Genomic DNA, 18,295 nt, shown 5'->3' with positions numbered 1-18,295 from the left:
AGGAAGTTTGTCCCTCAGTATAGTGCCATTGCAAAACCCCTGACTGACTTGACACAAAAGTGACTTTCAGTTCTGGTAGCCTGGTCTCCTGCATGTGAGAAAGCTTTTCAGGCACTGAAGACAGCACTAGCTAGTACTCCGATTCTGGCTACCCCAGATTATTTGAAAAAGTTTTTAGTACAGACTGATGCCCCCGACTATGGTATCGGTGCTGTACTCAGTCAAGTAGGGGAGGAGGGGGGTGAACATTCTGTGGTATACCTGAGCAGGAAACTGCTGCCCAGAGAAGTGGCTTAAGCCACAATTGAAAAAGAGTGCCTGGCTATTGTGTGGGCTCTGAAAAACTGCAACCCTATTTGTATGGCCGGACATTCACAGTGATCACTGATCATAATCCTTTGAGTTGGCTACAAAGGGTGTCGGAGGAGAATGGCAAATTGCTTCACTGGAGTCTTGCATTGCAAGAATTTGACTTTACCATTCAACACAAGAAGGGCAGCGAGCATGGGAATGCGGACGGACTCTCCCGACAGGATAAGCCTAGTGAGCCCAAAGCCTCAAGAGGTATCAGGCCAGTTGGACCGCCGGATGAGGCGATCGCAAACTAAGCCTTCATCTTGAGGGATGAGGTGCGACGGTGAGGGGGTAACCAGGCCAATAATAAAGGTATTATGCCCGGCTGGTTACCTCTGAGCCACATTGGGGAGTTTGAAGTATCAGCTCTTGAACCCAGTTATGGCATGTGCACTGTAATGTAATAAAAGATTTATGTGTGTTTTGCCTTTCCAGGCGTGCTGACCAGTGGAGATTCACAGGGTGTGAGTTCAGGGGGGATTTTACGGTAAAAGTGTTGTCGGATTGTGCATAGGTAGAAGGGGATCAGACTTGCTGGCCACCCCAAAAATGTATCCGGGAATCAGGCCAGATTCCCGGAGACATGTAGGCACAGACCTCCGGACAAAATCCTCCCTAGGAAGCAGTTACGCGACTCACCACCAGGTCTCCCTGCTTCAGCACAGACCAGAGAGGTAAAACAGGGCATGGGGAGAAATCACATCCCGGGTACGTTAAAGGGATTCCCAGTATAGCAAGGGTCCCCCTCAGTATATGTCCAAAATCCCAGAACCAGATATGTGGGTTAGGAAAATTTCCCATCAGCAATAAGGTGGCAAGGATGAAAATATTTTCTAAGTCCGTCTCCAGTGAAAGTATAAGAAGCCGGGAGATTGTGTCTAAGCGTTTTTTGAACTAACTTTTTTGCTAACTTCTGTTAGGAAGCTAGTGGTGCTCTGGGAATGAACATGCAGATAGTTTCAGTAAAACAAAACACAAGAGGGACTTTTAATATTTTGAGTAAAATGTTATTAACTTGATGTATGAAGGTACATATATTTATACATTGTATATGAGCTGTGGAATTTCCAGGTCCTTGGTTCCGATTGACCAGATGGTCACCAAGTTGGTGCCACCAAGTCTACTCGGGTCCCAGACTTGAAAGTCACAGAGATGCCAAGGTGTGAATACAGACAGAGTACATGTGTTAAAACTCAAGTACCCACGTCCTGGCTTGAAAGGGGACTATCCGTCAACCATTTGCCCAGCCCAGACTCTGAGTAGCCAGGCACTGCTGGAGGGTTCTGCATAGTAAGTGGCAGAGGTACCAAGTTAGCACATGCCCATGGCAGAATCCCATCTCTCACCCCTGTGAGATGTGAGGGGGTCAGGGAGAGATGTGAAGGGGACTGGAAGAGATGTGAGGGTCAGGGAGAGATGTGAGGGGGGCTGGGAGAGATGTGAGAGGGGGCTGGGAGAGATGTGAGAGGGGGCTGGGAGAGATGTGAGGGGGGCTAGGTTCTGTGTGTCCTGCCTGCCTGTGTCCTGTGCAGTTTGCCTGCTTGTGTTCGGTGTAGTTTGCATGTGTCCATTTGCATTTGCACTGGTTGCAGGCTGCACTTATTTGCGTTGGTTCACCCTGGTTTCCCTAACCCCCCCCCCCATCTCTCTCCCACCCCCATCTCTCTCCCACCCCCGTCTCTCTCTCTCTCTCCCCCCGTCGTCTCTCTCTCCCCCACCCCCCTCCGTGAGAATCTGTTGCTAAAAATGTTGATCCCCTCCACTGATAGGCTGGTGAGGAAACTCCCACGCGCTAATTGGTTAATGGGTTCGGTGGCGGCAGGAACTGCATGCCGAGATCAGTTTTGTGGCTGAGTCCCCCCCTCGCTCTCAACACCGATTTAAAATGCCACAAAGCTGCCCACTTGAGGTAAACGCAGTACTAAGAGGGCCTAATCACACCTAAATTCAGCATGGAGTTAAGCTGTGTCTCTCGCCCTTTTTTTAGAAGACCTCTCTCTTTTTCTCTGGCCCTCTATATATACAATACGGTGTTAATCCTTTAACACATTGTTACCAAATCACTGTCATCCATTCATTTTAATAAGTATCAGGTCTATGTGGTGATGATTAATGATGTCACTATTGAACATGATCTCATAAGTGCAACTTCCACATGAAAAGAGCCCTTCATCACAAGTCATGGATATATTATTGCCTGACACCTAACCCTGGCTCTCTGCTTCTCTATTCATGTATCCCACACCCTCAATGACTCCCTCTGCTTTACACTGACATCCTGTCTTCGCTTATTTCATGCTGTAATTATGGGCTCTGACTGATTAGCCTTTCTATTTCAGGCTGCCTGCTTCGCACCCTATGATTGACTCTCTGCAACATCCCATAATCTGATCGGCTCTCTGGAAACCGCCCCTTGCTCCGATTGGCTCGCTTTCCCTTCCGCACTGATTGGTTCATTCTCCTCGCTCTATGATTGGCTCTCTGTTCGTTCGCTCTCCTCCTTCCCTTCAATGGGTATCTGCGTTAGCAGCGCCTCGTGACGTAACTGCCTCAGCAATATCACCCCCCTCGTCTCCTTTTAGTTCCTCTTTTTACGCACCCCAAGGGAAAAACGACATGCTCGTGCACGCGTGACGCACTTCCTCTTTGCGTCCCGGTCGGTTTGGCTTCGATATTCTCAACATTCTGAACAAAGAAAAACAACAACAACAGCAGCAGCAGTGAGGAGCGCTGCGCGACGGCCACATCATTAACTGCGTCACAGGCAGCGGAGGAAGGCGGCAGGTCAGGAAACGCCACGGCCGTTATCTTTGTGTTGTTTGTTTGGAACGTTGTGCGCGCGGTGAGAAGGGAGGGTCTCCCAATAAGGGTAGACGTCCGTGATGTCACTATCACGTGACTGGTTGTGTGCACAGTCCCTATTGGCTGAGTGACAGGCTAGAGTTTGCCTGTGTAATTTGAGGATAATATAGAATGCGCACTAGGAATAATACACGGTTATTAGTAACACATGCTGGGGGGGGGGGGGGATAGTCTGAGCCAGAGCCAGATTGACCTTTTTTAAAGGGGCCTCCAAGCACTTTCTTTCCAAACATTTTTAGTGCACAATGTTGAAGCATGTGGTCTCTGGGGCTGACGCTGACCCCCATTAATTCCGGGGACGCGTGCACCCCGAGGTACTTACCTCCGTTGTAGGTGCCGGTAGCCATTCGGCTGGCAGGTGTCAAGTTTTTCAAAGATCCCGTTCCCTGCGAGCCAATCAGAAGCTGTGACATCACCTGGTGCGGCTTCCTATTGGCCAGCGTGTCGCGGGAGCTTTAAAGCCGAGCTATCAAAGCGGCTACCTGCACCTACTACAGAGCTATCTGGAAGCAGGGGGTCCCGAAGCTGAAATTAATGGGGTTCAACTCCTGGGACCCCATGCTTCAATCCTATGTAAAATATGTTAAGAAAGTGCTTGATTGCTCCTTGGCTCTAAAAGTTTTGTTGTTCACTCCCGTATTTTCACGCCTCTGCCTCTGATCTCTCTCTCCCCCCTTCACACTGAGTGGTGCAGGGTTAAGTGACGGTTGCGGCAGTCAGCGTGCCTAATCCAGCTTTAATGTTGCATGACAGGTCACTCCACTTTGTTGCTCAACACAGGTGCCAGGCGCAACATTTTAGACGCCTGCCCGGGAGAATTTCATCCCTGAATACGTGTGGGAAAAATAACTGGTTAAAGGAAAACTGAGAGAAAACACAGGCATTTAGATTTTAATGTCATTTTGATGTGCGCATACACACACACACACACACACTTGTATAGTTACCAGAGTAGCCAGAACTGGTCCGGTGACAGCAGACAGTGGTATAGAAAAAACCTATTAAAGATAACGCAGGACACCAAAACCAACGTTTTGGTCTTCAACATGGACCTTCCTCAGTTATGTCGTAGACATGCAAATGAGCATACAGTAATATTTCTGTTTGCTGTATACTTTACAGTTGAGGGTTTTTGTCACTTTGTTTACCCACCATAATTTAACTAAGTTGTGAAACCTATCCCTGCTTCATTTTGCAAAGCCAATATAACCAACCCCACACTGAGGAGACCCATTAAGGTCGAAACAGCTGTCTGTGGGTGGGTTTACTGGCTATGCATCTTAAACCTGGCTGTGCTCAAAGCTGTGAAATGCAGCAAGCTTAAGCTTATTGGGGACCATGTTAAATGGTTTTGAAGCAAAAGGTGGCACTGTGTGCTCATTTGCATGTCATTTCCCAGAATCCCTTGCTGCAGTGGAAGTGCTGGGTGATAATGGTGAAAGGCAGGGTTGCAGACCTGTCTAAGGCCTCGGCCAGGGTTCCTGCTGGCGTGTGGAGGCGCGCTGAGGCTCAGGGAAAGCGGGTGCTTTCCCTGGCCTTAGACAGCGCGCTGTCCGGGGGGCATGTCGGCAGGCGGGCCAGTGACGTCACGGAGCTGGTTCGCCCTCATTGGGCGAACCGCTCACGTGACCGGCCCTGCGCTCCGGCAAGCGCTTGATTTTAAAATTTACCTAAGACCTACTGCGCGCTTGCGGAAGCGTAGGCGAGCCCCTACTAAAGCCGCTCTCATTGCGGCTGTAGGGCCTCACAGGTAAGTACAAGCGCGCCTCAGTACGTGCTGACCATGCCCGAGGCCTAAGACATGCAAATGAGCATACAGTAATATTTCCATTTGCTATATATAATATAATGTGGCCTGGGTTCCCTGGTTTGACTTTAACCTCCGCTGCAGCTTGGGAGAAGGGTGGTTGCTGCGGAGGCCGTCACGCTGGGCGAGAGCATCGCTGGAGCTCCAGAGAAGAGAGCGCTAGGGCACTGCCATGTTAGATATGCGCATTACAAGGTTCACGCATGCGTAGGGAGCATTGCGGCGGCCATTACAGGTAGTACACGTGGCGCCAATGATTAAAGGGTTCCGTGGGGACTACAGCCCCCAGAGAAGGCCACAGGGCTGCGGAGTCAGGTGACTAGGCCTGGCCAATGGAGTGTTATGATTCCCTGCTGAGGCAGTTGTGACAGTTGGTGCTCTGCTGGCATTTGGAGCTGGGACACAGCTAGGGGAGGTTGTATAGGTGCAGGGGTCTGTGACCCTCTGCACTAGGCCAGAGATCCCCTAGGCCCCAGTTAGGCCCCAACTCACCCTAGAGTGTGCCTGCTTTAGGTAAGGCCCCTTCAGTTAGGGATTCTGCCTTTTTAGTGATTAGCCATCTTAGGACCACAGCGGTTTCCTTTTAACTATTGCTACTGCAGTCTGGGACCAGACTGCAAGAGAGGGAGCGACCAGTCTTGCAGCGGTCACTCCAGAGGGAGGGATCCCATCCAGCGGAGATATCGTTGGATTGGCTAATCCCCTGTTTCTCATCGTTTGCTCGCCCGGGTGTGGAGACACCCAGCAGGTACCGTTCACCAAACGTGCACCAACATCTGTACAGTAAGGAGCTGATCACGCCTAGAGGGGTGGGCATCTTTTGGGGACACTTATTAGGTGAAGTGACCAAGGGACACCTCTGGTACTGTGGACACGGTGTGGGGATACACAGTGGTGGGACAACGCCCTGCGCGGCGAGGTATAGCTGTAACCATTAGTATTGCTATTGCATTTATGTGTATCATGGTTATTGCTCACAGTAAAGGTTATTATTGTTGTTATTATTATAATCTGTGGACTGTTATTAATAGTTCCTGCTCGGGGTTAACCCATCCAATTGGGATCCCATGCAGGTGGAGGCACTGCCACTCAGTATATTCGTTACCCCAGGCTCCCAGTAGCGGAGTCTCAGATCCCTGTGAGCCGACCGGTACCGCCAGCACTAGTAGACCCACAAACTGGCGCTGATTAACCAATCTCAATACACTGTATATAGGAATAAACAAAGGTGATGTACTTAACATGAACAGACTATAAAAATGAATATAGTACCATCATTGATATTTCTGAATTTTTGAAAAACAAATTTCACCCTAATGCTATATTTGCTAGTGAACTTGATACTACATTGGAAAATGTGAAGTGATAAATGTTAATGAAAAAATATAAAAAATATTACACAAAATCAATGGTAATTAAACCAGAAATGCAAATGTTTTGTTACCTACAAAGTGGTTTAGGAGTCTTAGTGCAGCTACTTGTATCTGACAAAAGTAAACTGAAAGCACATGCTCCATAAAAAAGTTGATTTATTAATGAATATATGAATGGTGTATATAGTGATGAACAATGTTAAAACTGGTACATAATTAGATAAGTATGTAGCCCCTTTCCACGTGTCTAAGGGAACTACGTGTGCTGAGTACCTACCTGTCTGGCATACAGGAGGCCTGATCCTCCACCACTGGGAGCTTGGGGTGATTGCGTCCTTTGGTACACAGTGCCTCCACCTGGGAGAGATCCTAACGCAGTAGGATAACCCCTCTCAGGAACCCAATCCAGACAGTAAATACACACACCGGGTATATAACAATAATATTTACTGAACATCAACACAATAAAAAAAATATATATATATATATATATATACACAAATATATATATATATATATATATATATATATATATATATATATATATATATATATATATATATATATACACAAATATAACTGTATGCTCATCTGCATGTCTTAGGCAGGTCTGCAACCCCGCCTTTCCCCATTATCACCCAGCATACAGCACTTCCACTGCAGCAAGGGATTCTGGGAAATGAATATATATATATATATATATATATATATATATATATAATACTGAGTTAAGTTATGGTGAGTAAAAAAAGTGACAAAAACCCTCCACAGGAAAGCAAATATGCAAATACAACTGTATGCTCATATGCATGTCTTAGGCAGGTCTGCAACCCCGCCTTTCCCCATCATCACCCAGCATACAGCACTTCCACTGCAGCAAGGGATTCTGGGAAATGACATGCAAATGAGCACACAGTGTCACTTTTTGCCTCAAAAACCATTTTTAACATGGTTCCCTATAGGCTTAAGCTTGCTGCATGGTCACAGCTTTGAGCACAGCCAGGGTTAAGGTGCATACCCAGAAAACCACCCACAGACAGCTGTTTCGACCTTAATGGGTCTCATCAGTGTGGGGTTTATTTTAACTGGGTATGCAAAGAGGCTATGGGATAGGCTATACCATAATACTGAGTTAAGTTATGGTGAGTAAAAAAAGTGACAAAACCCTCCACAGCAAAGCAAATATGCAAATACAACTGTATGCTCATCTGCATGTCTTAGGCAGGTCTGCAACCCCGCCTTTCCCCATCATCACCCAGCATACAGCACTTCCACTGCAGCAAGGAATTCTGTGAAATGACATGCAAATGAGCACCCAGTGTGTGCTCATTTGCATGTCATTTCCCAGAATCCCTTGCTGCAGTGGAAGTGCTGTATGCTGGGTGATGATGGGGAAAGGCGGGGTTGTAGACCTGCCTAAGACATGCAGATGAGCATACAGTTGTGTATATATGTATATATGTATATATATCTCTCTCTCTCTATCTATCTATCTATCTATCTATCTATATATATATATATATATATATATCTATATCTCTCACCCACCATAAGCTGCGTGGAACCCCTCCCCAAAGTACTGAGGTGCCTGGGCCCTTAACCAACTGGTGACCACAGACCAGGCCCTCCGAAAAAGTGTGGAGTAGCGCTATCCACTGTGTGTGTAGCCGTTGGTGCACTTGTAGATACCTCCCTGGGCACTCCTGTACCCAGGTACTGCTGAACAACAAAGAATCCGTCTGATCCCACGGCATATGTCTCTATGAAGCCGCTGCTTCTGGTGCGTCCGGTCCACCTCTGAGGGAGCTCCCGTTGGAGGGTGTCCCTGTAAATGTCTCTGGTAATATATGCCTGGGTCTGGTCCCAGACCGCAGGCCGCACCCACACCATGTGGCGTCCGTCACCGGTGCACTAACTATATTGGTGCTATTAGGGAAGTGTCCCTATCTAGGGGGCCTTCCCTACAGCAGCCACAAACTGGTAGGGACTCAGGGCCTAAGGAGCAAGCCTAGGCCTAGTCCAGGGAAGCACTGCTCCCTGGACACTACATGTTCTGTTGGGGTCCCTCTGTTGACTGAGCGTGAGATGCCTAGCGCGCCAAATGTATCTATCTCTCTTCACCGAGAATCCCAAAGCCCTATTGGCTATTCTGCCCCTGTGGTGCATGCCCTAGAGCATGCTGGGACATGTAGTCCTGCGCGGAGCCTATTCCGAGATGGCCACTGCTCGCGGCTGTACTGCGCATGCACGAGGATAGCAATGCGCATGCGCAAACACAAAATGGCGGCGCCATGCACACTTGGGCCGACGCAGAGCTCCGGTGATCCGCCGCCCGCTTGCGACCCTACTGCCGTGCTCCATGCCGGGTCCACCCACAGCCCTGACGGCACCGGGGCAGCTCTGTAGCTGTCTCCTCATCCTTCGGACCGGGAGGTAAGGGGATCTGGCTACAACCGCCCCCTGGTGGAGAAACCAACGTCCCTGCTTGGGAACAACATGTATACATCATTTATATCATGGAAAATGCATACAGACATATACAACTTAACTGATCCAAACTTGAAACAATATTAAATTCTTCAGTGAACAGGGTTATTATGGAGGTAAACTGGCTCAGAGACAGCTGCTGAGACTCGTAGTTAGGTGGCCCTAAAATCGCATGCCACTCTAGTGGGAGGACGTCTTGCTCGCTGACTCCTGCGAGTCTCTCTGCCATGTGTTCTTCTTGAGAGAGGATATCCTGGCCTTGACCCTCTCATAAAGGGTGAACCAGTCTCTGTAAAGTCTCTGGAAGGGACAAAGCTCGGGCTGTGTGGGTCAAGGGGATGGCTTGTTGAAGCCGCGGGGCAAGGTGCATGAGGCACGGACCCATTACCCGTTGCTCATTCGGGAGGTGCCCACCAGTCTCCATTTGAACTAGCTGAGGTTCCTTCCATAGGATCCTGATTTGGTACGGTCACTGACTCTGGGTTCTCGTCGGACCCCCCTGGCTCGCTGGCCGTTACTATTGTCTCTGGTTTGGGGTCACTTTCCCCCACTTGAGGAATGGGTAGCAAGTGATTTCGGTGCCAGACCTTTACCCTGCCATCTGCATCTCAAATTCTGTAGACAGGGAGGCCCGGCATTTGGGACTCTACCTCAAAGGGAGCTTCACGCCAGCATAAACTCTGGCCGAATCTAGGACTCCTAGATTTCGCAGGAGCACGATGTCTCCAGGCCGAAGTTCCCGATGACAGACCCTGTGGTCATATCGTTGCTTGTTGTGCGGTGGCTTTCTCTGCCAACTGGTACGCTTGGTGCAGGCTATCTTGGAGCCATCTCACATATTTGTAGGGAGTCATGTTGGGTACCCCATCGGTAGATACCCCGAGACGGATGTCCACAGGCAGTCGTGCCTCTCGCCTGAACATCATGAAGTACGGTATGAACACCGTGAATTCATGCCTTGTGCAGTTGTACGCATGCACTAGCGATTTGACTTGCTTGCTCCATTCGGCTTTCGGGAGCCCTTTAAGGTGCCCAGCATGTCGAGCAGGATTTTGGTTGAAACCCTCCAGCAGAGCGTCTCCCTATGTATGGAGTGGTACGAGACTTCTGGATGTTGAGAAGCTCCTTGATGATGAGCTTGCTCTCAAAATCTCTCCCTTTTGTTGGAGTGCATCCGATTCGGCAAGCCGTAGTGCATAACATACTTCTCCCACAGCACCTTGGCTACTGTCTTGTGTAGAAAGCCAGTGCATCAGAAAAAACAAGTCCTGTTTGGCATAATAAACTGAGGTTTAGGATAAACTCCTTCAATGTAAGCATATAGCATAACGAAGCCCTAATAGGGTTAGGGGACTAGTACCTAATGCCAGCAGCACCATAAATAAATAGTACAGGCCAACGTCCCATATATCAGAGAAAAAAGGGGTACAGCGACCCACAAAGTGAACTCACTCAGTTTCTCCTGGAGTATCCAATCTCAGAATCTTCATAGGCGTGCAATCTCCCAGGTGATGGCAGGAACAAGTAGAAAAATAAGGCAGTGCACTGCCCAAAGTAACAGAAGGAGGCTCACGGTTTTAAGCAACAAAAAATAGATTTATTACATAAAAAGTGGACAAAAGGGTCCCCCCTAGGCCACAGCAGGGGTCCACCAACTAGTTTCAGGCAAAAATGCCCTTTATCAAGTGAGAGCTTTCTGATCCTTAGTTGGGAAAGCTTGGGCGTACAGGGTGTAGTGATCGGTCACTACTAGGATATTCCTGACGCCCTTTGAGTCTGCCTCAATACAGAGTCCATGCAGACTAGGTCAATGGGACCGGAGCTCTTTAGATGACCCATTAGGGCTGCGCATGCGGGCAGTGTTTTCCTCTGTATACACTGCTGGCACTTTCTACAGTGGCGTTCTACTGACTCCCTCATTTTGGGCCAGAAGAACCGGTCTCTCACTAGGCCAAAGGTCTTGTCTATGCCCAGCTGTCCATGCTCATCATGCATTGATCGTAGAACCTGGTATTCCAAGCATCGGGGCAGTACCAGTTGTCTATCGGGGGGGTTATAGTACGGGACGACCCTGTAGAGGAGACCACGCTCTATGCAGAACTTGTCCTATTCCCTCATGATGACCGTGACGGTGCCGGTAGGAGCGCGCTTCACCAGGGAAGGGTTGTTCTGTTGAGTGGCCTGGCATATTGCTCTAGCCACTGGGTCACGCATCCGATACTTTACCAAGTGTTTCCATTCTAGGATGATGTCCTGGGTGATTGCCATTCCTTCTGGATGGCAGTCGGCGGCAGGGAGTGCCTTGGACTGACATCTCAGCGAGTCGTCTACTCTTAGTTCAGAGAACGCCACCTTATCCTCCACTATTGTGGCCGTTGAACACATCGCCCGAATCCCAGGTCCAGGGATTTCTTCCCACGGGCCGTCATCCGGTGTCACACTCAGTCAAGGTCTTCTGGACAGAGCATCGGCTCCAATGTTTCAGGGCCCGGCTTGTACTTGAGGGTGAACTGGTAATTTGAGAGTGCCGCCAGCCACCTGTGGCCAGTTGCGTCCAGTTTGGCGGATGTCAGGATATAGGTCAACGGGTTGTTGTCCGTCCGTACTTCGAAAGAGACTCCGTATAAGTAGTCGTGGAGTTTTTCGATTACTGCCCACTTGAGTGCGAGGAACTCCAGTTTTTTGAACCATGTAGTTTTGCTTGCTTGGTGTCGAGCTTTGGCTCACATATGCCACTGGGCGAAGGCCAATGGGGTACTTTTGGTACGTCGCCAAGTTTTAGGATTGAAGAGTAGAGGATCGTCGGGGTATGTTGCCAGGTTTAGGATCGGAGACAGGTGGTATGTCGTAAGATATCCAGATCAGGAGTAGAGGTACTTTTGGCTACGTACCCCGACGATCCGCTACTCTCCAATCCTGATCCGGTAAGTACTCTCTACTACTCTCACATCTATACTCCTGACCTGGCTTGCACGACCAATCTACATTCTTGGTGCGCCCGGAATGGCTGTGGGTTGGCGTTACTCAATTCCCTACCTCAGCACCGCGGTCATGCTTCGTTTGAGGTGAGCTATGCGTTACTGCCTACGCTGATCCAGAGCAGCCATATATCCTGCATGTGGATGCTGGTTTCAATGGGCTGGGAGTCTTAGCCGTTTTTTCCAGTCCGCGGGCAGGGTCGATTTCCCCGAAGTCGAACTGCAGTCCGGCAGGATATTCTTGCACGATAGCGGCGTTCACATGTGCCAGTGACTCTATATTAAAGTAACCTGGTATCCATCCCAGTTTTTGACCGACATCAAATTGTATAGGGTGAGGCGAGATGTTGTGGATGGTCACTTTGATTCTCCCAGGAAATGAGGATTTCCACTCTCTTATCTCTGGCACCATCTTGTACCCTCTCTTGGTGTCTACTTCAGGCGTTGTCTCTAGGGAAAAGTATCTGTTGGCCTCGTCATGGCCTGGATAACTAGGCATAGCGGCCATGTGCCTCACTCCCCCTGGTGGAATCTCAGTCAACCCATTCACGAGATTGAAGATGTGGCCATATCCCTCGAAGGCAGAGATTTTATGACATTCCTCCTTGAATATAGGGTGAATCTTCAGTGAACATTTGGGTAATTCGGCGGCCTCTTCCAGATAGGCTCGGATCAGGGCCTGCACCACATCGGCATTGGTCCCCTAGTATGATGGAGGAGCTTGGATGTTCCTGGGGCCCAGGATATATCCAACCGCACTTGGATCACACCGTCGATTCTTCTCTGCCAACTGCATAGGCAGATGTTTCAGATGCTGGTTGTAGAATGGCCGGTAGATAATGGTCACTTGTGATCCAGTATGCAGCAATGCAGAAGAGTATATTCCTCCCACTAAGACTCGTATAATCGCCACAGGCCCCACTCGACTGTAGGTGTCTAGGTACCTCTTCGGTACTGGGCGCCAGGGCACCCTCCGATGGTGTGGAGGGCGGTTCCATCGTGTGCACTGTGAAGGCCCTGGTGTCAGAGGTGGGTCTCCTTGGCTTCGGGACAGTCTTTAGTGAAGTGGCCATCTCGGTTACAGTTGTAGCAGCGGTTATCGCGATCGGCATTGAAACCAGGGTTAGAAGCCGGTCTCCAGGACATCCTGGATTCAGAGACAGGTGCCACTGAAGGAGGGGTATCCTCGGCACTTTCTGCCACCTTGGACTTCGGGCCGATGCCCCTTTGGACTCTTCCTTGCAGGACTCCTTATGTTTCTTGGATGCCTGCAGCTGGGCGTGTGCCTCGTGCACCTTCACTTGGTTCAATAGTCCTGTAAACGTCGTAGGACTCCCTTGCATGAGAGCACACCGGAGTATGTTGGCTATAGGGTGGGTTGGACTCGATCCTCACAGGAACTGCTTGCGTCGGGCTTCATCCACTTTTGAGGTGGGGCGAGTTTGCGGGTGAGTAGCGGCCACAATACTAATTGTATGCAGTGAATGAACGCAGACCGCTCCTCTCCCTCTTTCTGGCAGAGGGCATAGTACTTAGCACAGAGCTCACTCTCGTCGTCCTCCAGACCGTAGGCCTTGTTTAGAAAATTCACCAGCATCCGGGCCGTTACATCCACATTTTGCTCCCTGTGCATGCTCACCATCGTAGAAGCGGGGGCCTTAGGCATTCCATGATCCTCTGCCTTTTTACTGCTTCGGTGCACGACCATTCCTCTAGTACCTTCAGGGTATGCTCTTTCCATGCTGCAATCCCTTCTACCCCCACGGGCGTGGGTGTTATACTGGAGAAAGCTTTGAGCTTGCGGTAATTCTGTAATTGTGAAGATTACGTCAGGGCTTCCACCAGTTGGGGTAGTGTTACCCCCAAGTCTACCTTCCAGTTGACCAACGCCTGGGGTATTCTGGCCATTGGCTAGAAGCTTGCTCGGAACTAGTCCCATAACTGCTGGAGGTATATAAAGGGTGTGGGATCTCAGCACGGAGGGGCGTAGTTCCTGGACTGAACGTTACCCTGGGTAGGAGTGGGTCGTAATAGAGTAATGAACACCCCGGGAGCAGGGCGTCGTATTTCCCTGGAGTATAGGTGGGGCATGGAGTTTCAGCTTGATACGGTACCTCTGCTAGGGGCCCCGGACTAGAGATTGTCATGGGTAATGGCAAGTCTGGGAAGATCAAGGGACAACCTGTGGGCAGGGCTTCTGGAAACTACAGAGCCCGAGGGGTATCTTCCGCCTTTATTTCGCGGCCAGCAGTAACTAGAACAATAGTCCAGCGATATGTGGGGTCCCACTTGCGGCCTACATATCAGGCGCGAGCAAACCCGGGGAATTTGCTCAGGGTGTTGCAGACTTCCCACAGGGTTGCGGGGACATCCCCCACTGCAACCACGTGGTGAGGAGATTCCTCATATTGGAGGGCCCACTGGTGGACCTCCTTGAGCGGACAGCGTAAACATGTTTCTGCTAATTTAAACTACTTGTTCGGGCACCCCAGGTCTGAATCTCAGCAGCACTTCCAAATGTATCCCCCTTTCCTCGTGTTTAAGGGAAGTATGTGTGCTGAGTACCTGTCTGGCATACAGGAGGCTTGATCCTCCGCCACTGGGAGCCTGGGGTGATTGCGTCCTTTGGTACACAGCGCCTCCACCTGGGAGAGATCCTAACGCAGTAGGATAACCCCTCTCAGGAACCCAATCCAGACAGTAAATACACACACCGGGTATATAACAATAATATTTACTGAACATCAACACACAAAAAAATGTGTATAATATATAATATATATTTAAAAAAAAGAAAGTACACCCTCTTTGAATTCTATGGTTTTACATATCAGGATCTAATAACATCATCTGTTCCTTAGCAGGTCTAAAAATGAGGTAGACAGACAGGAGAAATAGATCTCCCAATGTAGAGCTCTAAAAGAGTGAAAAATAATGGCATGGAAAGCACATGAATGAAGCAATAAAGTATAATAAATTCAGATCCACAATGTCCATCCAGAGGTAGATCCTAGGGGTGCTCCTAGTACAAGCATAAACCAATAATGTAAATGGGGTGAGTCAGGGCCGCCCGTATAGATCAACCCGACCCCCATCTTATTGGAATGACAATGTCCTGGAGCAGGATCACAGAGTAAGACGATAAAGAAATAAAGCTTCAGTACTCGCTTGATTGCTTCAATCTGGATAGGCGTGCACCGGCTCAAATAGATAAGGCAGGAAAAGGAATCCCCAGCAGGGGAAAAGCGCCAAGCACTGCTGTAGTGGAAATGCCAAATGAAAAGCTGATGCTGCTGGGTCACTAAAAATGATTATTTATTAGTAGCTGGACATGTACAAAAAATAGCGGGCACCTCGCGGAGGCGCACTCTGACACGTTTCGTACCTCCTTGGGTACTTTGTCAAAGTAAAAATGAGGTAAATACAACCTCAGATGAACAACAACACATGACATATTACACAGTGTCATGATTTATTTAACAAAAATAAAGCCAAAATGGAGAAGCCATGTGTGAAAAACTAAGTATACCTTTATGATTCAATAGCTTGTAGAACCACCTTTAGCAGCAATAACTTGAAGTAATCGTTTTCTGTATGACTTTATCAGTCTCTCTCACATCGTTGTGGAGGAATTTTGGCCCACTCTTCTTTACATTGTTGCTTCAGTTCATTGAGGGTTGTGGGCATTTGTTTATGCACACCTCTCTTAAGGTCCAGCCACAGCATTTCAATTGGGTTGAGGTCTGGACTTTGACTGGGCCATTGCAACACCCTGATTCTTTTCTTTTTCAGCCATTCTGTTGTAGATTTGCTGGTGTGCTTGGCATCATTGTCCTGTTGCATGACCCAATTTCGGCCAAGCTTTAGCTGTTGGACAGATGGCCTCACATTTGACTCTAGAATACTTTGGTATACAGAGGAGTTCATGGTCAACTCAATAACTTCAAGGTTCCCAGGTCCTGTGGCTGCAAAACAAGCCCAAATCATCACCCCTCCACCACCGTGCTTGACAGTTGGGATGAGGCGTTTTTGCTGATATGCTGTGTTTCGTTTTCGCCAAACGTGGCGCTGTGCATTATGGCCAAACATCTCCACTTTGGTCTCGTCTGTCCAAAGGACATTGTTCCAGAATTCTTATGTTTTTTTCAGATGCATTTTTGCAGACCTAAGCCGTGCTACCATGTTCTTTTTAGAGAGAAGAGGCTTTCTCCTGGCAACCCTTCCAAGCAAACCGTACTTGTTCAGTCTTTTCATAATTGTACTGTCATGAACTTTAACATTTAACATGCTAACTGAGGCTTGTAGAGTCTGAGATGTAACTCTTGGTTTTTTTGCAATTTCTGTTGAGAATTGCACGGTCTTCCCTTGGGGTGAATTTGCTGGGATGTCCACTCCTGGGAAGATTGGAAACTGTCTTGAATGTTTTCTACTTTTGAATAATCTTTCTCACTGTAGAATGATGGACTTTAAATTGTTTGGAAATGGCCTTATAACCCTTCCCAGATTGATGGGCAGCAACAATTGCTTCTCTAAGATCATTGCTGATGTCTTTCCTCCTTGGCATTGTGTTTTCATACACCTGAATGCTCCAGACCAGCAAACTGCTAAAACTTTGGCTTTTATAGAGGTGGTCACACTTGCTGATGATCAATTAATCCAGGGTATTTGATTAGCAGCACCTGTCTGCTACTTAGCATCTTAATTCCTATGGAAGCAGTAAGGGTGTACTTAGTTTTTCACGCATAGCTTCTCCATTTTGGCTTTATTTTTGTTAAATCATGACACGGTGTAATAGGTCATGTGTTGTTGTTCATCTGAGGTTGTATTTACCTAATTTTAAGACCTGCTAAGGAACAGATGATAGTTATTATGTCCTGATATGTAAAACCATAGAATTCAAAGAGGGTGTACTTTCTTTTTTATTATATATATATATATATATATATATATATATAACATAGAAAAAGAACAAAAAGCACTCCGTAATAATAGTCACTGATGTGGGTGCAGATCCTATAATGAAGAATAAGCAATACGATACCGTTTGGAAACGAAATCAGCAGGCAGCACTCCAGAATTGAACAAACAAGTGTATTGAAAATAAACACAAAATCAACGTTTCGGTCCACTGCCTGGGCACTTAACTAACTAGTGTCCACAGACCAGGCCCTCCCAAAGAGTGTGGAGTAGCGCTACCCACTGTGTGTGTGGCCGTTGGTGCACTTGTAGATACCTCCCTGGGCACTCCTGTACCCAGGTACCGCTGAACAACAAATAATCCGTCTGATCCCACGACGTATGTCTCTACGAAGCCGCCGCTTCTGGTGCGTCCGGTCCACCTCTGAGGGAGCTCCCATTGGAGGGTGTCTCTGTAAATGTCTCTGGTAATATATGCCTGTGTCTGGTCCCAGACCACAGGCCGCACACATACACACCACGTGGCGTCCATCGCCGGTGCACTAACTATATTGGTGCTATTAGGGAAGCGGTGCTATTAGTGAAGTGTCCCTATCTAGGGAGCCTTCCCTACAGCAGCCACAAACTGATAAGGACTCAGGGCCTAGATGGGGCCTGAGGGGCAAGCCTAGGCCTAGTCCAGGGAAGCACTACTCCCTGGACACTACCTGCTTCGTTGGGGTCCCTCTGCTGACTGAGCGCGAGGCGCCTAGCGCGCCAAATGTATCTCTCCTCCGAGAATCCCAAAGCCCTTGTGGTGCAAGCCATAGAGCATGCTGGGTCTTGCGCGGAGCCTATTCCAAGATGGCCGCCGCTCGCGGCCATACTGCACATGCATGCGTGTGGATAGTAATGCGTGAACACAAAATGGCGGCACCCTGCGTACTCGGGCCTCTGCGGAGCTCCGACGATCAGGCACCCACCTGCGACCTTACCACCGCGCCGCCCGTCGGGTTTGCCCACAGCCCTGACTGCACCCGGGCAGCCCTGTAGTCGTCTCCCCATCCCACAGACCGGGAGGTAAGGGGACCTGGCTACAAATATATAAAACACTTGTCGCATTGAATAATGCATGAACAATTTCATAGTACAGTACATGAGATAATGTCCTCCACAGATATTGAGTCTTAATTTGCTGGTGATACCACATAACTAAAGTGTTAATTTTATCTTCTCAGAAAACCAATGTAGTATTCTTAACTTGGTAAGGAAATGATAAATAAGTGATAATGCAATGTTTGTTGCTCTGTTTTTCCCTTTAAAAAAAAAACCCACTATGAATGAATGTTAAACTTCACTTGTCGGCTAATTCGGAAGGCTCTTTGTGTGTTGGTTTTTGGTAATTTTGACTCCTTAAATGTCGTGCCCTGAATAAGCAGTCTTTCTGTGCTTCAGTGTAGGAGGTGAGACAGGCTTTAAAACAGGAGAATGAGAGCTTGGCACCAGCGTTAATATAGCCTTTATGCAGCTTCGATCTC

The 18,295-nt window shown here is 48.4% G+C and overlaps 1 protein-coding gene across 2 annotated transcripts in view; it reads left to right on the top strand.

Moving 5' to 3' along the window:
• Positions 1–2,851: 2,851 nt before the first annotated feature.
• The window catches only part of C9orf72 (C9orf72-SMCR8 complex subunit), a 35,731-nt gene continuing 20,287 nt past the window's right edge, over positions 2,852–18,295 (top strand). The window contains exon 1 of one of the 2 annotated variants that reach the window (XM_075595692.1): positions 2,852–3,138. The gene's annotated coding sequence lies outside the window, so the exon portion shown is untranslated. Of the gene's footprint in view, positions 3,139–5,424; positions 5,772–18,295 lie in introns of those variants that run through there. The other variant, XM_075595697.1, reaches the window with a different exon arrangement.

The sequence above is a fragment of the Ascaphus truei genome, chromosome 1 (assembly GCF_040206685.1).
Source record: "Ascaphus truei isolate aAscTru1 chromosome 1, aAscTru1.hap1, whole genome shotgun sequence".
NCBI lineage: Eukaryota > Metazoa > Chordata > Amphibia > Anura > Ascaphidae > Ascaphus > Ascaphus truei.
The sequence above is the reverse complement of the archived record's forward strand: the minus strand, read 5'-3'. Positions and strand labels throughout refer to the sequence as shown.